Source organism: Oxyura jamaicensis, chromosome 10 (assembly GCF_011077185.1).
Source record: "Oxyura jamaicensis isolate SHBP4307 breed ruddy duck chromosome 10, BPBGC_Ojam_1.0, whole genome shotgun sequence".
NCBI lineage: Eukaryota > Metazoa > Chordata > Aves > Anseriformes > Anatidae > Oxyura > Oxyura jamaicensis.
The window spans coordinates 17,479,879-17,503,152 of NC_048902.1; the positions used below are offsets into that span (position 1 = coordinate 17,479,879).

The 23,274-nt window shown below is 47.4% G+C and overlaps 1 long non-coding RNA gene across 1 annotated transcript in view; it reads right to left on the bottom strand.

The window, feature by feature from the left end:
* Positions 1 to 6,780: 6,780 nt before the first annotated feature.
* The window catches only part of LOC118171899, a 68,221-nt gene continuing 51,727 nt past the window's right edge, over positions 6,781 to 23,274 (bottom strand). Inside the window, exons 4-5 of the long non-coding RNA XR_004753451.1 lie at positions 10,192 to 10,284; positions 6,781 to 9,291 (exon numbers count right to left, since the gene is read on the bottom strand). This is a non-coding gene — a long non-coding RNA (uncharacterized LOC118171899). The remainder of the gene's footprint in view (positions 9,292 to 10,191; positions 10,285 to 23,274) is intronic.

The window sequence follows — 23,274 nt, forward strand, 5'->3', positions numbered from 1 at the left end:
TTACTGATTGATCCTTATTACATTGTCCTGCTCTGTACCAAATTCACTGTGTACAGCCTGCTACCACTTTTACCTATCTCATAGTTCTTTCTATCAGGTTGTAAATTCTTCTGGTCCTGGCTTCAGACACCCAGGTTCAATCCCTTTATAAAAGCCAAGGTTTAAGCCTTTATACCCAAATCTCCAAACACTTGAACAGCACTGCAGTAATCCTCCTAATACATATCCAGCAATCCTAGAGTCAGCCCACAATCCCAATATAGCAGTTGTTAGTTCTCGTGGCCCACGAGGAAGTCAGAGAATTCCTAAATCCCTGTCCTGCTCGCTAGCTGCTGACAGGGACAGGTCACAAGCAGCACTAGCTTCTGAGCAGTGAAGGGACCACTTCACCCCGTGTCTACCTCCGTCACGTTTCTGTGACTGATGCCAAGCTAGAGAATAGTGCAGTTAACGAGCTACTCATAAAGTTCCTGACTTACACCAACTTATTGGTGACTTTGCCGGGAAGAAACCTATCCGCCTTCCCCGATGCCAAGTCTGGTCAGAGTGATGAGGCGCAGCTCGCAGGAATTTGTCACACAGGCAGTTTCATCCCCGTGCTAAGCACAGCTGTCCTCAGAGGTCACAGCGGAGACCTTTGATGTATGACAGAGGGAGACAGGCAGTTCATGGGATGATCCACCCTTCCCCAGCCTGCAACTGTTCCCATGCACGCCTCCGCCCTCACTTCAGACCAGGGTTGTGCAGGCAGGCTGGCAGCTGCTGGGGCATCGAAACGGGTGACACAAGCAGCAGGATGGCTTTGGCACACGCCACTCCAAGCTCGGTGCAACCCTACCCAAGGAGCTGTCAAAGCTCTTTGGTTTTGCAAAAGAGTTTGCAAAGCTGCGAGAGGCCTTTGAGATCACAGCCCTTGAAAAATCACTCCAAAACGTCTCTGGCTTTTGTTTGCTGACAAAAGAAGACAAGTAGAATACCACCACTGTCAGCCACACAAGTCGAACGTGGAAGAACCAGGCTGTTTTCTTCATCCTCCTGCCCTGCCAGGCAAATTCACTGAAGTTCAGGAGATCATGTGCTTTCGTGCAGGCTGGGGCCGGTGGACAGAGCGAGGGAGGATGGAGGAATTTCAGGTCTCAGTTTGGACATGCAGTCCAGCAATGCCAAGTAAAGAAATCTCAGTGGGTTTGAGCAACAAACAGATCAGACAGGGAGCCACGAGAAAGGAGAAGCTCAAAGGGAATCGGGACCACATCCAAACTCCATCAGACTCAAGCAGGTCTTCTCCAGGGTCCAACTAGTGAAATTACTGGTCCCAGAGCTATTCTTACCCCGATCCTTGTCTCATTACATTGTCAGCACTGTGATTTGCCCCGCTGTGCCTTTCCTGAGCCAGCTGCTCTGAAGGGAAGGTAGGTGGTAATGACTGTGTCTGTCTGCAACATCCTTCCAGGCTCAGGAGCCCACGAGTCTGGCATATGCCCAGACTAACCCAGTTCCCAGGAATTACCAACCTCACCTAATTCCCAGGAAGGAGCTTCTGATGGAATGGCAGCATCCTTCCTCCGAACTCAGTTCCTTTAATTCAGGACAGACTGCTGTACCTTCCTTCTGTCAGTTTTCTCTCTTTCCAGACTACAATCCACCAGCAAGGACTTGGACAGCAGGGAGAGGAATATCTCTGTAAAGGAGAGAACAATGATCCTCCATCCCCAAAACCACACCGATCCCCACCTTGACACCCTGTTCTCAGCTATAACCTGGTAACTGACTTAACTAACTTCCATCACACATTAGAAGCAGCACATTTCTTTGGATTTCTATTTCCAAGTGCTTTCAGAAATTAGCCATTATTTGCAGAACTGGTGATAAAGGGATCAACAGAATCCTGCCAGCAGCCAGACGACAAAGTATTAATTCAGTGCATCAACAGTTCCCACCGCGCTGCATCCCACACTGCTCACAGCCTGCAGAGGCCCCCTTTCTCCCCAGCAGCTCCTGGCCTACAGCAGCCCTCTTTGCTCAGCTCCTGCACTCGGTTTGGCACGGTGGGAAGCTGTTAATCATCTCCGCTCTGCACACACATGACCTAGTTGGCCTCGCTTTGGAGACCAACCGAATCGAGCTGGTTTTATTTTACCACGTAAGTGATATAAAAGAGCAGCCCTGTGCAGCAAAGGGCTGATGGATCAGATTGAAATAGCAAACTAATGCTGGTCTATCCAGGCCACTAAGAATCAGAAATCAGATTAGGGAGAAGTCACTTACTGCACTGCCCTCCACGCAGGCATTACTCAGGGGATGCAATGGAAGTGGAAGGCCTATTAGAAGTGAAATGACCAAACGACGCTAAAACACAGGGCGAAGTCTCCGGTAAGGCACATCGTGTACAGGGTACACTGTTGGGCAAGGGCTGAGAGCAGCAACCTTTAATTACCTCCAAACACAACGCCTTCATTACTCACTTCAACTACTGCATCAGGCCAGGGCGCAATACCGTGCTGCACAAAGATGGAGCTGAAGAAGACCCAGTACAGGTGGACAGGAAGGAGTGGGTTTTCTTGAAAATGAAGTACCTCTTGAAAACAAAAAGGATTTTTCTTACAGTTTAGAAGAAGACAGGCATTTCCCTCCTCTTCTGCAGAATACGGATCATTTAATTCCTTACTTGAAGATCATCTTGATCTTGTCAATGAAGAGGAGTAAGGACATACCATAAAATGTGTTGTTAAATTTATATCACACTGTCCATGAAACAGGAGCTACCTGTATTTCTTATTTTTGTACAGCACCTTGCACATGGGGTCCTGATCCCTAACACAGAATAATTCTGAGGTCTCAGATACAGTGGCAGACTCTGGCCCTACATGGAAACAGTATTCTTAAGCTGAACCTGTTCTTGGATGTGACCATCCAGATGGAAACAATCCTGTTTTCAGGCAGATTAAGGGCTAAAGTTTACTGCAATGGAAACTGGGCTGGACAGAGTGAGAAGTGTCTGAGGCAGCTAGATGGGTGTAAAAAGAAGTGACCAGAGCCATAAATTGAATGGGAACCTACAGGAGCAGGAGCTGATCTGCGATGCAGCCTGTGAACAAGAAAATAAGGGAGTGCCAACACGCCCCAGCTCAGCCTCCTGCAGCAGGACAGGTGACTTTCTGGGGGTGCAGACTCCAGGTCATTCAAATGGTCCATTAGGAAATAATCTGAAACTAAGTCAAAAAGGTTCAGAAGACTTCTGCAGCTCCAGCCCATAGCTAACACGACTCTGCTCCCGTCCTGCTGGCCAGGAGACTCCTCTCCACGTCTCAGAGGCGTGAGCACCATCCACAGCTCCCTGCTCCAAAACTGGCTCGCTGGGCTCACTGTGGAAGGACCTTTGCAGTGCCCTTTTTTGAAAAGAAAACCAAAATCCCCATGTTCACTGATGGTGTGTTGATCTGCCCCAGCTGACAGTATCAGAAGCACACAGGGAGCTGGGATATTAGAGGGTCTGGAGCAATCTCAGCTTTCAGGCTTTGGTGAGCATCGGGAGAAATACACTGACTCCCAGCCTAAACCAACAGTGCTCACTGTATATAAATAGTTGATTTAAAAAAAAAAAAACTAAGAATTGTCGAAGATCTTCCTTTCCTATCAACCATACATCTTAGGGTACCAAAAAACTAATGACCGGAGGGAATAAAACAGAGTTCTTGATCAAAATCCAATCCTATTATTTTCCAGCTTGTGGAACAGAGACAAAACAGCATTTAAGTGTCTATCATTTACCACTGACCTTTGAACAGAAATTTTCTGACAGCCCTTGTTTGTGTTTCCATTGGCGCTGGGCTGTTTCACAGATTGCCGGCTGTGTGCTGCGAACGCAGCGAAGCATATGTGAGCCCACAGAGGTTTTGGGTTTTGCAGTCATCCGAATCCTAAGGTAGTTTAAATATCGTTTAACTGTCTGCCACGTTAATGCTTTGAGAATCACACAATCCAGCAGAGAAGGCAAATACTGCACAGGCTGGGGTGGTCATTGCTCGGTGCAAAGCAAAGTCCTCTCTGGTCCCACAGAGCTTAAAATATGAACCCGGCAGGATTCATTCCCCCAGTGGAAGATTAAAGAGTCATCGGTGCTTCCTGCAAGCGACAAACACGCTTCTGAAAAACAAGAAATGTACCTCGAGTAATTAAAATCAAATATTATTAATCACAGTCAGCTGAAATCACAAGGACCTGACAGCAGTGTAATGAACAGCAAGTCTTGCAGGAAATCTGACGGGGTTAAAGTGTTAAGCGTTTTCTAACTGGCTGATGCAACTGAGAAAAAAAATAATTGAAAAGATGTGAAATTTAGAAATAATACTGCTGAGAAAAAAGTTGTTTGGAATTTAAACACAATTTTGCCAAGGATTTGTTCAAATATAATCCTAGAGAAGTAGTTATGTGATAAACTCCATGAAATAGTTTTAATCATTGTTAAAACACCCTCCTTTTATGTTAAATAATGCCTTAAAATAAAAATAACCCTCCAATTCTGTGCAATTTTACAAAATTCAGCTGGAAGCCAACAGCAATATTTCAACCTCCTCCCCAGTGCCCCCTGGTCACAGTTTCACATGGCTGCTCCTAACGATCTGCATGGCGAGGCTGCAGCAACTCGAGGCTGTGAAACAAAAGAACTTGTAAAAACAGGGAAAAAATGAGATTTTCAGGGAAAAAAAAAAAAGAAAAAAGAAAAAAAAAAACTGCAAGTGCTCACGGGTCGAGGATGCCCCGCTCATTCAGCCAGCCTGTGCGGGGCCACATCCCAGCCAGGCTCTCAGCCGCACCCAGGCTCACTGCTGCCTGGCCCCAGAGCTTGGGGTTTTGGTCCAGCACTGGCTGAGCCTCCCGCAGTGCTTGGTGCTGCGGGCACTCAGAGTGAAAGAGGAACCAGAGGTGGTTTACGGAGAAAAAGATTTCCTTTTTGCAAGTCACATCTGTGAGGGTTTAAGTCAGCCCACGGGAAGTTTCTCTGGCAGATATCTGAGCAGGCCCATGAGGCAGCCATCTCCGTGCTGTGTGAACACAAGCCTCATTTCTGGGAAATGCAAAGTTCTCATTCCTGGGGACAGCCAGGACAACATGGCACAATGCCCAGCAGCGTGGCGTGAGCCTCACCTTTCCAAGGCCGCTGACCACACTGAGATACAGCCCTCCCAGCCTGGGTGGCATCCCAGAAACACGAACATGAGTAAGCACTGCCTGTTTCTTTCCTCAGATAAAGCCTCAGATAAGAGGCTAAGATGTGTGCCCAGATCATTGCAACTCCAAGGTCACAACACTGCAGCTGTAAAAAACTGTCCAGGACTCTTTTTTTCAACCTGGAAGCCTGTCACAAGCTCTGCAGCTGCTTCACTGGCTCTTTTCTAGATTTAATTTCCTTCCCTCTCCCCGCATCTCTGAGATGCTTCCTTCAGCATCCCAAGGCATCAGCCCAGCGTGTTAAAGGCTGAGTGGTGTTTCTGATGAACTGTGGGTCATTTCTCATCACATCCGTGTGGCAACGCAGGGCAGTTGCTCTGTGGTTCGAGTCCCATTGCAGCCACACTAATCGGTCTGAGCTGTGAAGAAACCCCCAGTCTTTCAAAACATCCACGTGGTTTCCACCAGCAGATTATATTGCAACAGGAGGACATGAGTTTGTGTTTCTTCATACTACAGCACTGCCTGGAAAAAAAAAAAGAAACATTTTACCACCTCGGGGTAAGGAGGAGGAGGGAAATGTGAAAAAAAAAAAAATTGCAGCCTGAATATCAACAGAGCTCCCACAAGACCTGAAGGTCACTGCCCAGAGTGGCCGCTGACCCTGGGGCTGCTTCACAGGTGCTGAATAAAAAAAACCAGCAAGATACCTACAAAGCCAGAAGCAGTTTTCCTTTTCCTACGTGCTGGCACCAAATGAGAGAGGTGCACACAGAAATGTGGCTGTGTTTGCAGGGAGGAGATGCTGCCCAGCTGAAGCAGCAGCTTCCCAGCAGCGCAGCTCTCCAGGGCTCTCCTCCAGGCTGCGCTGCTTTGACCTCATTTTACCTACACTGCTGTGAAGCCTGGAGCCAGCACTGAAAGGTTGCAGCCCACTTTATGGCTCGTGCCGGGTGTGAACAGCAGTGCACGAGTGCAGATCGCTCTGGTTTTCATTCAAGAGAGCTGACTCACCAGCCCCGGTCCCAGAGAGCCCGCTGAGTTCTGGACGTCAGCTCCTGTTCCCAGGAGTCCCACAGCTACGGGGTTATCAGGCAGACACACGATGCTTTTCTGTTTTCTTTACAGCTTCACAGGCAGAGGCTGGTGCCGCAGGAGCAGACAGATGTGAGGGGTAAGAACAGAGGGAAGATCCTGAGATAAGTACATGGCCTGGGCTGGAGCATTTGATTTTCATCCATCCTAGAGCACAGCACGCTGGCAAGGCAGAGTGTCCCTTAGCAATTTTTAGATGACATTTGAGACAATCTCTCCCTGCAGAAGAGAGGGGATTTTATGTTTGTCGTCATCCCTGTGTTTCCCAATGCCACTGTTTCAGAAACTCACATTGAAAAGCCAGATCCTCAGAGAGATTTGGGCACCCAACTCATGCAGACATCCTTGCAGCTGAGCACCAGAAGAGCACTGAGATGCTCCAGCTATCTCCTGATTTTGTACTCTGACAAGGAGCTATGTTCTTTAGTCAGGAAAGAGCAAAGAGAGATGAGGGAGAAAACCCAGCCTTGCCCACATTTAGTCACAACTATAATCCTTACTTGCCCAAGAAAAATATTTCATCTTGCAAACCATGTGAAGTAGGCTTCCAAGGCTTTCCTTTACAGAAAGTTGTTAACATCTAGCAGTGTTTTCCACCGCTCACTGGAGCAGCTAACACTTTCCCAAAGCTTTCAGGACTATCAAGAAAACTTTGGGTTCCAAGGAATGAAAACAATCCACTTTAGTTTTCCTTTCTGCAGATACCCAGTTCTCCAGCCCTAGCAAACAACCAGACTCCTTGGAGAAGCAATTTAATCAGTCGCAGGGAGCCCATGCTGAACAGATCACAATATTTGCTCTCTGATCCTGTCTCGAAGACGTCATCAAGCTTAGAGCATGCCAACTTCTCATGACTAATCTGCACAGAAATATCATCCAGGAAGCTCTTTCCAGAGAACAGGAAAGTGCAAATACCCTGCTCCGATTTCCAGCTAAACGGGCATGTGACGCCGTGTTTTAATTTTATGTTAAATCTCCTAGCCAGAAATCTCATGTGGCAGCTGGGCCTGAGAATTCTGTAATATGATAATTAAATGTCTGCCTATAAACAAAAATGTTTGTATTACAAGTGCTTTCCCATGGCATTTAACTATGCAGCATGAATCAGATGCAGGCACAGAAGCAGTTTTTCTTGGGTCTAAGCAAGTCTCCTACTCTATATCCCAAGAGGAACAGAAAGGCAACGTGGGACCTTTTCCCAGCAGTGCTACTCAGCACAGACCCAGCAATAACAATAATTACATCTCTTGCATTTCTACTGTATATCTCTCATCTTTTCTTCTGAAGAATTCTCAAATTACACATCTATCTCAGGATTTCAGAGTGGTGCTGTACCATGGGTCGATCACAACAGCAAAGTCTCCTGTGGACTTTGTGGAGTCTCTGGCTCCAATTTTTGAAAGGAGTGCAAGGGCTAGTACCAAAACCTCTGCCACGAGGAAAAAATCCCATGCCACTAAATCCAGATACTCCTAAAAGACAGCTGGGGACAGGAATACAAGAGTCCAGGACAGAACATGAGAAAAAGTGCCACAGCCAGCTGGAAGCACCTGTTGAACTCAGGTGCCTGTGATATCACCTCCAGGGAGACATCCACACCGGAGACTTGATCCAGGCTGTGCTCCCTCTTCTCCTACTACACAGTGGGCAAGGCCTGCACAGGAATCTGCCAGCAGTTTTTCATTATCTAGGTATTGAAAGGCTGGGATAAACCTGACAGCAAAAAGCAATAACGCAGGGACCCTGGCTGCTGGCTCTGCCGGTGGCTTTGCTCTTAGACTTCCCCTTTGGGTGCAGCACACAGCCACCGGGGGCTGGACCCTACTAATAAACCCTCCCCAAAACCAAGGGGCAGTGCAGGGGATCCCAAAGGCTCTGAGGTGACCCAGACGAGCGACGTGCTGGTGCTCACGTAACCTCGCACGCAAGCTCTGACAGACAGCAGAGCCCACAGCTCGAAGAACCAGAGGCCTGACTCGGATCCATCGACCAGCCTACCCCAGCGTAGTGCCGCTGCCTTCTGCTGAAACGCTGCCAGGTTGCACAGCTTCGGGAGAGTCCAGCTGTAATTTTGCCTACCGAAGGCAGGACCACATTTTAAGCGAGAACAGATTTAATTAGCACTATTTGAACATGATGAGTTGAAGAATTAGGAAAGGGGAAAAAAGAGAGAAAGACAGAGCTCCAACAACTATAAATTCTAATCTCCCCACTGCGAGCTTAAAAAATGCAGGAGATTTGAGGAAGCGAAGAGAAATTACCAAAGGGAAATAATGTCTCTCCTAACAAGATAATGCAGGGTTTGGGAAATAAAACCAAACAGAAAAAGCCTGGAGTTAAGAACCCCGCTGCTTAAAAGCAGCACTGAATTCCCATCACTGCAGGTTATAATGGAGTGGTTCTGCTTTGCTTTGTATTTAACATTCTGCATTTCACTCCCGTTTCACAGACCTCTGTGGAAAGCCAAGTTTGGCTGTGGGATTACGGTGCGGCGGCTGATGACCACATTAGCCATCTGGTCTCTTGCAGGTCCGAGCACAAGTCCAGGCCTTTCTCAGCCAAGAGTCGTTGGCTAAATGAAGTGACATTTCTGATGTGCGTGTCAAACTGTTTCCGCTGCCGCACGCACGTGAGCGTAGCCACAGTTTGCTGCTTGGCACGGCTGAATTGCGTTCGAGACCTGCAGGAAGAAGACCTCCAGCCGAGATCAGCCGCTAACGGCTCACCTGGCAGGGCTGCTGCCCGTGGCCTAGGCGGCGCTTGCCAAGCCCAGACAGGGCTTGTGATGGATGAAGAACACACGCAACAAGTCCAGCCACGGCTAAACAGACTCCAACACCTGGCCACGAGCCAGCGGAGGCAGTGCCACACGTTTCACAGCACACGGGAGAGGGAAGGTGATCGTGTACCTCCAGCAACGGACCTGGCTCAGCACCTGAGCTCCCTTATTTATGGGAAGCATGGTCTAACATGGCTCATACTCCAAAGAACTAAACAGTCAGTGACGTAAACTCCAAATGATGCCTGAAATTAGGCCGAAATAGAAAAAAAAACATTCTAATAATTGGCAGCAGGCAAGAACTGTTATCTGCTTTAAACCAGAGCAGAAAGGAGTGAACCAGCTCCCAGCTGACCGGCTGTGTCATGGAAATACCTTCGGTGCCCAGGGGAGCACAGTGCAAAAAGGGAAACAGCCCAGCAGAAAGCTGCCCATGTCAGAGGGCCTCCTTCCTCCAGCCTCGGCCAGCTGGAAGAAACATCCACGGAGAAACTCCAGCAGCAGCATTTCCTTTGGAGTCCAAAAGACTTCTTCAGTGTCTGCTATAAAAACAGTTTTGAGAACCCATTTACTGGGGCTGGCGGTAGCCCTAGCGCGCTGCCCAGTGCCTCAGTGCTGCAGAGACAGACGGATGGACAGCCAGTCGCTGGATCAGTGCCCAGCCAGCAGCCAGCCCACGGCTCTGCACCTGCTCTGCTGTTCCATCTCACGGCTCTTCCTAACCTTGAGTCACAACCCTGGATACTTCCCTCATCTTTACATCCCCAGTCCTGCACCGAAAGGCTCAGCTTGCTTACACCGCTCTGGGTCTGAGGGAAGGACGCCCAGGGGATACTGATGAGCTATGTAATGGCTCATCAGTAAAAAATAAATAAATAAATCCATTCTGCACAGGGGAAGCACCTGTGGTTTCTCCACCATCACTTCAGAAAAGCAGACTGACTGATGGCACAGCCTGGACCAAGCAAGATGTTCCTTGCAAAGCATACATGTACCCACACCGTGCCCACGGTGCCGAGAAAGAAGCCAGGCCAGCTTCCAGTCTATTTATAGGTCTTGAAAAAGAGCCAGGACTCCCAGATAATGCACAATTTAACACTGTGCAAAGTCATTAAGCCTCACAATACTGACTGCACAGCCCTGACCTGGTACCAGCACGTGAGCAGTCCACCAGACCTCAGTAGATCAGTTCATGGACTCGCAGACACACTCAAATACCCCTGCAAGCTGACTGCAACCTGGAATACAAAACAAGAGTTGTTGACCATGTTACAGACAAAAACGTACTTTGGAAAATATAATCATAAAATTTAACACAGGCCTTTGCAAAGAAGCCTGAAGGAAGAGGCACGAGCCTGCATTTTGCCTTGCACAAGAGCTCTTCCCTGTCCCCTCACCCCCTTAATTTATCAGAAGGAAATATTTTACATTTTCTCATTTTTATTTTATATTATTTTTGACTCTGTTTTGAAGGAAGCCCAGTTCTTAGCCCTCCAACAGCACCACAAGGCATCACACAAGCTGAAGGCCTTCACAAACAGCCCCGGCTGTTAATGTGGATGAGGTTGGTGGTATAAATGAAAATAGTTCCTTGTACCCTTGGACTTTCTTTAGCCTGTCTGATGGGGGAGATTAAGGCAATGCAAGAGGAAGTAAAAGTTCACAAACGGATGATTTGTGAAGGGATTTCCACAGGTTAGCTTTTATTTAAAGCTTTCTCAATCATCTTATCTTGCTGGGCTTTAAAATTGGAACAGTCACCTTGGCACCTACATCCATTCCCTGAAGTGTAGTTATAAAAATGGCTGGGGAGGCCACTCGAGTTACCAGGGCACCGCCAGCCATCTGCTGTGCTAATGAAGGCAGATAATCAGCGGGCAGTTGAGGCAGGCATCGTAACCTGGCTGAAACAAGGTCTGCGTGCTACAGCCCTTCTTCCAAGAGTCACAGGCACCGGAATCCAGCAGATCCCCAATTTTCAGCTTCTCTGAAGGGCTTTTATAGACCTCTGGATTGTAAGATGACCTTGAAACATGACTGAAGTACAACAGAGACAGCAATATCTACTTGGCTCTGCCGAGAGCCTCAGTTACAAGTTCCCAACCCCAAATGCCTCATGTCCTTCCCAGCAGAGGGGCACTCCATCACACAAGACCCCACGTGCAGCAAGTCAGGGGTGGCTTCTAATACCTGGCCAGGGATGTCAGTGCCTGGAGTTATCTGCACTCCGTTTCCCCACCCCATTCCCACGCAGGTATTTCTACAACATCTGACATTTCTGGGTGAAAAGTATTAGCTCCATTCCAAGGGGTGTTGCTGCTCGGGAGCTTAGTTAGGCCAGTTTTGTTGAGCTCACTGAAGCTCTATCAACAAACAATCTGACCCGAAACCTCCTACCTTGGCTGGTGAGTAAAGCCGCTAATGCGGCTTCGTTCAGCCAGACCCAGGATATCTGACTTCAGGCCCCCTGTTGCACCCTAAAGCCTACGGGGATCTCTGTAAGCAGCCAGTAAAGAGCACCACCCAACCCTGCGTGCCAACACAAGAAGGCTCACAGGGAGCAACTTCTGTGTGGGCCATGTTAGCACTTTAAGAAGTGCTATTTGTCCTTTTTTTTCCCCTTAAAATCTTTACTACAGACTGAGCAAATTGCATTTCATCACTGTCCACTACCGCTTTAACAAAAACAAGTTATTTTAATTAAAAAGTGGATACAAAGCCTGAAACCCCAAGCGATGGATAGACAGGTAGACATATTGACTGAAGGCACCTCGGCTGTTTCGGTGCTGTGCCATTTTCTGACTCTGCAGCAAAAAGCTGTCTCCTGAGTGGCAAGCAGAGAAATACGTTTGATGTCTGTAGTTATCCGCGGCTCCGATTCAAGTCATTCCAAATCATTCCCAGTCCCACATCACAGAGATCTTTCTCTGCCACAAGGGGCTACGCGCATCCCATCTCCATGCGTTTACAGTTTGTAACTGTAGCTGTCTAGTAATGCTCTACATATGGGCTTGAAAGAACATTATTGACAGCATATTGCTTAAGCTGGGTAAGAAACCACTTCTCAACCTGTTTTCAACCTCATAATTCAGCAGTGTCCAAATTAATTTTATGATAATCTCATGCATCAATAAATTCAACTCACAGGTGGCTGACAGAACCCAAGATTTTGAAAATTACGTACATTCCCCTTCAGGGAACAGACACGGGCAGAAGCAAAGGCTTGATTGCAGCCTGTGTATTTTTAGACACGTTAATTAAATCTGCCACATCATTTCAGATAGATGGCTCTGCAACTTTAATCCCAAGGTGCTGCCTTTCAGAGGGATTCCTGCGGGAGTCAATTATATTTTGTTTGCATAGTGTTAACAGGTGGTACCTGCAACTCTAAACTCCGGGCATGGAAATGAAAATCCAAAGAGCAAATTCTGTTCACTTCGCTAAAAGAAATGTAATTGCAAGCAAATATCCAAAAGCCCCACTGGGATAAATTACCTTTCTTGAACTCCTGAGAAAGGCAGCGTGCCAGTCCATCCAAGGCCAACTGCTGCCGAAGCCTGACTCCTTGCTCAAAGAAAACTACGGATCAGTTCTCCTTTTTCTCCCCAAATCTCTCTGCCTCTGGTTTCTTCCTCAGCATTGCTCTGCTGATACCCGAGTCTTCCCTCACAGGCACGGGAGGCTGAGGAGTCTCTTCCAGCAAAACTTAGTGAGGTTAAGGAAAAATTAAAATAGAGGGTGGACAGCCCAGGCAAGGCATTTTACACACACAGTTGAAGCTCTGAATGCCTTAAGCTAGAATATAGGCATTGCAACAAAGACAGCAATTAAAACAAGTATCTGTGCGTTGGCTGGGATTTTTGGAGCACCCAGCTGAGCTAGAAGATCACACTCATTAATCAATCTGGTAAAAATCCCTTAATTTCAAAGGCCCTGTGACAGTGATGAAGTTATATTGCTACCAAGGACAACAGATGAACACTAGAAGCCATGTAGACAATGACCACAATAAAGGTCTGTAGGCTCGATTAGAATTGTCAGGATAATTCTGGGTTGGGTCCAGGCACTTTCAAAACAACTTGGTGTGATTAATCCTGACGGCTGGACAGATTTTAGACAGCCTTAAACTGAAAATGAATATCCCGCAGTCCTCTCCTTTGTTTTTGAGGGGGAGATTTCCTTTCTCACTTAACTTTTCTCAGATTTCTAACATTAAACCTGGTGAAGCCCACAGCCCAGCTAACTGAGGGAGGTCTTCTCCACTGGCACACGGCAGCAGTTACCTTGTACGAGGATGGGCCCGTATTTTGGTGGTTACTAACCCTGATGGGGAAACATTCCTCCCTTGTTTTCCCAGTTTGCAGCTTCTCGACTGTATGAACACATTGTTTGCTACTGACATTTGTTTTTTTGGCTACTGCACACCACGCTTGTGGTTTGTTTTCTGGTCAGCCAGTGAGCGCTCAGTCCAAGCTTTTAAACATTATTATTAGCCTCGATTTATGAGGTACCTATCTTCCACAACCACAGGTCTTCTTCACGGTTTTTAATCTCTGTCAAGAATTGGTCTTCATCCTAAATTCACTGCCAAAGAAGTTTGCCTGGCTGTAGAAGCCTGACTTTAAGCAGATTTCAGGGAGAATTTTTTCCATGTAGATGGTAGAAAGGTTTGATCTAAAACCTGGCAAGAGCTGATAGTACAGACATACCCCTCCTTGTCCTACTGATTTGGAAGACCTGACAGGCAGCACAAGGCTGTTCCCTGATAAGGCAGTTGGCAAAACAGGCCTGGCGTTCTCAGAAATGAGCACAAAAAAGACCAGGAGGTTACAGAATCTGTCCCTTGGAGGAAGAGCAATGTTGCCCTTCGCCACCGTACGTTTTTTCAGCACACAAAAGTTCAGCCTAGCACTATTAAAAGTGACTCAGGCAGTGAGGCATCCACCACATCCCTTGGGAATGAATCTGGTGAAGAGTTCAGCCTAAGTTCAACCTTCTCTTAATTATACCCTTTTATCTTTGTTGTATCCTCTTTAGGTGACCATAAGAAAATTTGCTGAGACAGAACATACAATAAACCCCTTGTATTTTAAATCCTACACTAAATCCCCCAAAGCATTATTTAATTTTGTTGTTTACACGCAAGTATTCATTTTTGCTCCCATGACCAAAGTCAAGGGACAAGGAGTATAACAAGCTTCACAAAACGATGTCTTTGTGATACTTTCAGCATAGCTAAATATGGGACGGACCACTGCCTTTGTAGAGCCTCAACTTTCAGTCCACAAATCCATGAGACTCAACCACACTGTCCGGTGACTGGAGACAAAACTCAGCCTACATTAAATCAATGGGAGCTTCGTTACTGATCACAACGGAAGCAGCGTTTTCCAAATGGGCATTTCATTAAATGGACTTTCTGAGATTCTCTGACAGCTAGAGGTGACTTAATGCTCATCAGAAACACAAGCATGAACACAATCTGCAATTTAAGGAGAAAAAGAATAGCTCCCTGAAAACTGTGGTAGGACAGGAGTTAGCGTGTGCTGGCAGCGAACATCCTGTTCTGCCTTCAGACAAGACGCATCTCCCTCTCACCTCGTACCTAAGCACGACATCTGCTCACTGTTCCTCACGTGGAAGTCAGATGCCTTCATCAGGCTTCTTCCCAGACCACACAGGTCCACCAAAGGCCACAGAGCCTCACATGACTGGGGACCACCCAGGTACCATGCAGTGCTTTTATGGATATGGCATTGCCATCCCCAGCCAGGCATCAAGTAGTTTCTGTGCTACTTGCCCACTGACACGAAGAGCAAGGTGGGCTTGAAGGTCCCTTCTGACCCGAGCCATTCTATGATATGATAAGGGGGTGACTTTTGAAACCACAAATGGAAGAAATTACCATCCCGATGAGAATATGAAAAAACAAAACAGCGAGAACTGTAAATACTATAGGTTTGCTCCCCCCTTCTCCCACTACCTTAATAATGTTGGGATTAATGTCCACAAATCGGTGTATTTCAACTGCCTGAGAACGAGGGGAATTGTAAAGCTGACCCGTTCTTTTGCCAAGTCTTTGAATTCTTCATTATGTTTCCAACAGCTTATGAGAAATGTAAAATAAAGCTCTAGATGGTAAACTCAATTCTATTTTTTCCAGCATTCAACGCAATTCAAAGCATAAAAATAAAGCGCAAGGTGGCATTTCCCCTTTTGTAAAGGTACACATCTTTCCCTCTAAAACAACAGCCAAAGAAAGCCTTTTATTTCTGCTGCCTTGCGCTCCGCCTGGGAAGTAAAGGCGCGGTGCCATTGTCCCATTAAACAGCGTGTCCACCTGCTCAGATAAGGCAGGCTCGCCTCTTGAATTTGCATGTGAAAATTACCCTGCTTCAGCGCTGGAAATTATGCTTGTAGGTGTAAAGAGAGTAGCTTGTCTTTGAAGTTTGCAAGGCAGCCACAATGAAGGCAGGAATTAACTCGGTACTGATTACCAGCTCTTGGTCTCCTCCGCATCAGACTTTTGAACACAGAACAGAAACACGCCGACCAGCCAGGTTACATTTCTTTTTGTGATCCAAAGCCCTCAAAGAGAGGAGACGAAAGCTGTGTTTGTTCGTGGAGCCCACCCTTTCCTCTGAGCTGTCTGTTACTGACTCAGGCTCATGTTGGAAAAACACACGTCTTCAGAAAAGTGCCAACATCAAACACAAGAGATTTTACAGGTACACATATCGAGGCTGCTCTGTGAAGTGCTGTTTCCCAACGAAAGCATGACCAGGGGAACGCACTGGAATATTTTCATAGTAACAGGGGCACTCACATTGGTCTGTGGGCCGCTATCAAATAAGGGCTAACTTTCTTTTTTATTTTTATTATTTTTTCTAACTGCCCGCTGTTTATCATCCCAAAGTTCTGACTTGGATCCTCTACCAGGAAATCCCTTCAGCGTGCACTTAACTCCATCTCCATTCAACCAAGCATATAAACAAACAAACAAGCTCACGCTTCAGATGCAGCATAAGCCATACCAAAAAGGGGATGCGGTGCCAAAACCAAGCCTAAATCCACCATCTCTGGAGCAAAAGGCATCAGTCAACAAATGCAGAGCAGCTCAGGCCAGCAGGGAGGAGAGGGAAACGTCCCAGGGCTGCTGTTTAGATGCCCTCTCATGGGGCAGAGCCATAAGGTGGAGCTGCGGAGGTTTATGCACGCCCTGCTGTCCACCCCCAGCCCAATGCACGCTCTTCTGTAAGAGACTTAATATAAAGAGCCCTGGCCAGGCTGCTCCTTGCTCTCTGCAGTTGCTATCCTAATTTCTTGTGGGTTTCCGCGTGGTGCTATCGTGGATATCAGTCTTCCTGGTCCTCTCTGTAGCTGAGAAATGCCACTCAAACCAACGCCACCTGGGAAAGGCTTGGGTCCACTTCAGCTGCTTTCTCCCCCAGTCCCCAAACACTCGGCGCACCCTTCGGCTGCTATGCACACGCACACAGTCAGGTCGCACAGGCAGAAGAAAAAATAAAACCATGCAGAGGGAAAATTAAATTATTCCTTGATATTTTAATAATGTTCAGGAAAGACAGCTTCTTGGATCAGTACTTCTGCATCCATCTCAGTTTATGAAATTAAAACCTTTGCAAGATTTAATAACTAGTAAAAAAAAAAAAAAGACCCTATCCCTCCAGCTTTTTTTTTGCTTTTTTTTCCTTTTTATAATTTCCTTAAGCTACAGAGGAAGAATATAATAAAGTAGATAATTCTGTAGCTTGAAGCGTATGCTCAGGAGTCCAGCCCCATCAATAAACCACATACTCTCTAACCGTATGTAGCACATAAGTTTTGGAAATGGAGTAATTGGAGCCAGATAAGCCAAACAAATGAGAAATGTGCTGAAAAGTTGCCCAAAATCTGGAACAAGTAGCAATCACATTTAGTTTGCTGAGAGTTTCAAAGAAGTCGCAATCACTTCCCTACTCTGCTTTAAGCTCCCGCCCCATTTCCCTGCATAGGACCAGCTTAGGAACTCACGGCACCTTCTAGGTCACTACGTCCCGTCCCCTGGCGTCACCACCAACTGTGCCCTATCTCTCCTGCCATAAACAGACCCCTCGCTGCCTCCTGCCTTGCTCAGCATTTGTTCTCATCTGTCAACACACTCCCTGTGAAGGCTGGTCCTGGATATCACTCCCTGAAGATCAGACGGCCTCTCGCCGGCAGCCCACCTTTCTTCTAAGTCATTATTTGCCCTATTTGTTCTCGTGTTTACCTTTGACATGCTCTCAACAGCAATCAGAGTCAGCCCAAGTGCTGATGGGCTGGATGAGAGGAGCTCTTTTGATCTCCCCAAGCCTGCCTGGCCTTTCCTGCCAGATAAGGACAGCGAGGCTTGCACCAGGACGGCTGTGCAGTATCTGCCCGTGTGCCTCAGCCAGATGTTTGACGCTGTTACAGCCCCCAGCTACACAGGCAGGATATGTGGGTCATGGGTTTATAGAGGCTTAAGACCCCTTTTTTGTCCTGGGTCTGTTCTCCAAGTTAGTGACCACCCATCACCAGCAATCTCCCGGCAGAGTGCAGAAGGAGGAGGTCAAATTGAACCACGGGCTGATAACTGAGCACAGGACTGTGATAAGTCACGGAGAAAAGAACCTTAATATGCAGGCTGAGCATCCAGCTTAAAATCCACACTGACACCTACTGAAATCCTGACAGCAGGCAGCCTTTTCCCTTTGCTTGCAGAATGGCATGTGTTCAGATAGCTCTCAAGGCCAAAATTCACTTCTTCAGATTGGCTAATTTGAGTTGGCCCATTAAGTATTCCTGAAACAGTCTTAGATAGTCAATTGTAATCTAGAAATGTTCTGTAGATAGGGCTCCAGCAGGAATCCTTGAAATAAACCACAGTAAAAAGAGAAAATGATAGTCCATAATAGAATCACTCCATTCAACATAATAGAAAATAAAGCATAATCAGGGATTTGAAGAGCGACACACTGTAACTAGGCGCTACGCATCACTCATTCTCTTCAAATGATCAAAATTGCCAGGATTTTCTCATGTCTAGAGACCAAACAACCCCATAAAGAAACTGCTGAATATCAAGAGGAAGATTTTTCTTTACCAAGAAAAACCCTTTGGTGGCATTAAAGTCTCACAGTCTGCATCTTAAAGGCTGCAGACAATATTCAAAGGAACAATTTCAGATTCGATGATAGCCACGAGTGAGTCCCATTACTCCTCTAAGCCAGCTTCCCAGCCTCCGGACCTCGCCAAACGATCATTTCTAGAACATAAGAGAATGAGGAACATTAAGCTCAAAGTGAGAGTAAATCTACCTGATGCATTGTTAAACTTGTCAAGCCTGTGTGATAAATGACCAGTACCTAACCTAGAGCACGAGTCGCCATTGTCGGAGAAGAGCATTTGTTGCTCAGTACGGCCTCCCTGCCTCTAGCACAGCACACACATAAATCTTGTTAGCGAACTAAACATAACTAATGCTTTGTGTAAGCACTTGTGTGTATGATTTGAGTACCCAGGAATCCAGCCTTCCGAAACAAACTGCCTTTCCCGGGTACTGCTGGTAGCTACTTAGTCAAGCCAGTAGTCGCTGTGCAGCCTTGGGATGCCAGTTCTGAAGCCAAATTCCCCTGACGTCATGATGTGACCCCGTGTAAGGAAATACAAGAAGAGGTCTCATTATTCCTAAATGCTTCGTGCTCCAAGCTCCAGAGGTTTACGGTTATTGTGCAGAGCAGTCAAACCTTGATGTGTTCACCTGGGAGGAAGCTTACAAAGGCCTGGTGTTCCCAAGAACATATTTAAAGCTGGGTGCGCAAGAAGCAGCAATGTCATCTTCCCTCCTGACGAATCCCCCCTCCTCCTGAGAGCAAATCAAACACAGATCTAGTGAGAGAGCATCCCAGAGCAACTGGCTGCACTCAGGGCTGAGCAAGAGCCTCTCCCAGCATCAGTGACTGTGTAGGAGCCAGCCATCGGTGTTCCCATAATGAACGGAACGGTAAGCAGTCAGCAGCAGAGGATAGAAGGCGGCCTATGGGAGCTCTGATGTTAGCCACGAGAACCTGCAGGATTTGCTGTCAGAGCTAACTTGGTGCCTGATCTTCCTGCTGCACGGATGCTTCAGGAGATTAAGCCATCAGCACAACTCCGCGGTTCCTTCCTAGTGCAATAAATATTTCTGCAGCACACTTGAGAACTGGCACAGTAGACATTTTACCATGTTATTAGAGAAAAGCTTGAGGGGTTTCTGGTTCCTACGGGTCCTGCCAAAACTGAGAACACACAGACGTGCAAGCCAAACACGTACTTCTACCTAAGCTTTGACATTTACAGTACCAGCCACTGAACGTCCATCTAACCATCTTTTAATCAAGCCTGCCTGGCTCACCTTGTCTAACCCCCATTGCAAAGCAGTCTGACTTTTCTTTACCCCCAGATCCCACAATCTTTAACACGTGAACGCTCACCCCACCTCTGTAAGGCAGGGAAATGCTGCTTTGCAAACAAGAAAAAGAGGCCCAGAGATCTTCGGCTCCCAACTTCCATCAAAATCTAAGTTTAGCTATGCTAAAGAGCATAGGAGAAAACCTAGAAAGCAAATTTATTTTAATTCCCCCAGCTAGTCCCCAAGCAAGGGACCGTTCTTACTCCCATCTGGAAAACAGAACGGATTATTTGAATCCATCTATGCAAAGTTGCGTTAATTTTCTGTAAGGTCAGAAGCTGACAACAAAAGGAAGCTGAAAAACCCTAAAGCTGATCCTCTGCTGGCCCTACGTCCCTCTTGGCATCGCAGAGTCCCCCCTGCTCTGCCTGCGCTGTGATACCTGACAGGCCCAGAACCCCCCTTTGCAATTTAGCTCGAGAAGGGGATGTTTGTGTTTTACATCTGCCTGTCGAAATTAATCCACGCTTCCTCATCCTTCTAATGCATTACACAGCCCTTCGATTGATACACTCCTCCCTGGGAGGGAGCAGGTACATGTTCCGAGTTCCGCTTCGCTGTGTGCCATTGTGCAGGGAAACCGGAGTCTGTCACCCTCTTGTCATGTTAAGAGAATAATATAATTTAATCTTTGCAGGCAGTTTAAATGAAGCTGCTCTACCCTGAAATAGATACACGGGTGTACAACACGCAAAAGCCAGATCCTTCGATAAACACGTTACCTCTGCCTCTATCGCAGCCGGGGACGTTAAAGGTGGCCAGGGTCGTGTGTCCCCCAGCTCAGAAAGCTGTCACCACATGGAGGGGTACAAACCATGGTGTCTTTGTACCATTTCTGGAGATCAAACAGACCTCCAGGTTCCCCTTTCTATAATGCTTTTCCTTTAGTAGAGCAGGTGCAAGCTTTGTTGCTCGAGACATCCTTCAGGCCAGCCCCACACGAAGGAGTGCCTGCAGCACGGAGCACAGCTCCCATCCTGCTGCATGGCACACGAGGGATCACTCCCTCCCCTCCACAATCTTACACAACATTTTCCACCCTAACAATTCTTCCTACACACGATATCAGCCATCCCATACTCTTCCCGTGAGAGTCCTGCCTCTTGTTTAACCACAGGAGAGGTGCTGGGCTCCGCTCTCCTTGCACAGGGCCTCCTCTCCTCATCCCAGTCCCGTAGGATCGCGTGCTCCCTGCTTTGCTGTGCCGGGAACAGGGAGCGCGGCTTCACTGCAGGGGCAAGAACGTTCTCAGCGCCCGCTCATTTATTACAGAAATAAAAGGCATAAAATACTAATTAATGGGAATTTGGACCACCAACTAACAGAAAGATTAGGTTCATATTCAAGCCTATAAAATGAGCGGAGCAATCCACCTTTTGCAGCCCTGTGCCTATTACACAGACAATTCCTGTTGGTGTAAGCACCTACTCCTCCTGCGGAAGCCAGGAATGACCTCCCCGGGTAGGCACAGGCACCAGTAAGAGCACTGCTCGTTTTCACCCACAGCATCCGTGTGCCTCAGAGATGCTCCGAAAGGTCCCTGGGGCGGCACGTCCCCCGTGCTGGGCAGTTTTGGGTTCCCAGCAGGGAACTGGGATGTTGCAGACCTGGAGAGACCTGACCAGCTCTTGCAGTGACCTACTTGCTATCTATCTGTGGGTTTTCTAAAGATATTGTTCAAACATCATCAAACAACCCATACTCCAATTTCCTACCACTCCAGCTCACAGCACACAACACTTGTCCTCTCCAGAGAAAGAGAGTTGCAATCAGTTTGAAAAATCTTCCACATTTCGGAGTTGGAAAGTGTAATCGCTCTTTAAGCAAATAACTTATTTTCTATTGCTGTAACACACTCTTGGCGACAGCACTTAGATTTGGAAACAAACTCCCCCTGCCACCTGAGAGACATAGTTTGTGTATTTGGTTACAGAAGGCCAACAAATGGAGGGCTTGCAATGCCAGAGGGACCCTTGGAGCAATCAGTGGCTTGTAGAAGTGTGTTTCTGTCTGGTGCTCGGTGGTTTGGGGGCTTTTACACGTTTGTAAGTGATTTTTGCATTTGTGGTCTTGTGGGACAAATAACATCGGCTGGAACCAAGCAGCATGACTAAGTATAACGCAAACTTCCTTGCAAGCCTCTTCTGGCAGAGCTGAAAATTCACCTCCACCAAAGCAGCTGTTATAGCAAGCACTCGGGCAGCTCCGAAATGGAGGCCAGGCACAGTCTCAGCTGCAAGAGCTCTGCTATGAGGAGAAATAATCTCCTGGGGGATTAAAACAGATTGCTAACTGCAGAAAGGCTCTGGAGGCAGTTTTGGGGACAAGCAGCTGGGGCAACTGCCCTGAGCTGTGGTCTATGGGACAACACTGCGAAGCCACGCTAGGAGCCAGGCACTGGGGAGGGGTAGCTGCACTAACTGCAGCTCAGCAGCATTCCAGCCCACAGGAAATTCCATCAAATCAAGCCCCATTCCCATTCTCTTCTAATGGAGATTTCCTGATCATGGGCAGGACAAATCCCCCACCGTTGCTAAATCATGGCCACAATTTAGTTGGAAGGCTGATGCTTGCACTTCCTTACTTCACTCCTTTGTGCAGCTTACACAGCTCAGCCCTAGAGCAGCCCATTAGAGCATTTACTGTGACATCCAGTGTATCACCACCTGCTAAAAATCACCCCTAGTCTTGTGTGGAAGCCAAAGCTTCTGGGTGGGAAAGCTTCTCTGCAAGAGCAGCCCCGAGCCTTACAGCTCCCATTCACATTGCTGACATTTGGCAGGCCTGAAAGTGATTCACGAAGTTAGTCGTAGAGAGAGAAGTTTGCTGAAGTGGTTTCTGATCTCCTTCCTTCGAAGAAATGTGACAACAATGCTGAACAAACAGCTGAACAAGTGTCTTAAGTTCCGCCTCACAAGGCCCTAGAGCTGCAGATGTGGCGCACGGTGAGCCCTGGGACCCACGTTTCCAAAGGGATGGCTTCTGAGCAGTGCAGAAATCTGTAGGCACATCCCTGCCCCATGCAGCGAGCGACAAGCAGGAGAAGAAAGAACAGCAAAGAATGAAAGAGTAAGTGCTGCTCTGCAGCTGCCAGTCCTTTGGGGGTTGCAAGAGACCGGAGCAACTGTTTCAAGTGCAAACAGCGCAAGGAGATACACACCCTGAGCAGCTGGAGCGTGGCCCTGTGGGGCAGTGTGTTCCCTCTTACACGTCTGTACAGTACTCGTGGCCATGTTCAGACATGCTTTCTGTGCCCAGCCATCACAGCCTTTACAAGCCAGAGAGCAGGTGCAGAGCAGGAACACAGCTTACTGCACAGCGGAAGGGCACGGTAACCCAGCCTAGTGCTCAAGATACGGTCACACAGTTGGGGCAAATGACTTGCAGCAGCTCTGCACTTCCCCATCCCGCAGCAGAGCTGCCTCAAGTTTTCTGCTGCAGGCTCTCAGCCTGCTCCAGTTGCACAGTGGTGCAATTAGCTAAATCTCAACCTAGGAGATTCTCAAGAACTATAGCAAAGGCTGTTTCACCTTCTCAGCAGTGCAAGGACGCTCAGCTCCCACCATAGAAGACACTCCATGACTTTCTGGTACTCAATTACTCATTCCCCACATCCCATAGTAGGCACTGCAGAACCGGTCAGAAATTTTTAGGCAATGCACAAGTGCAAGACAACATTGTGCTGAATCTAAAATCTTACTAGAAATGTCTTGTAAGCTTCTACCTCGATGTGTCTGCATGCATGGATTCCAAG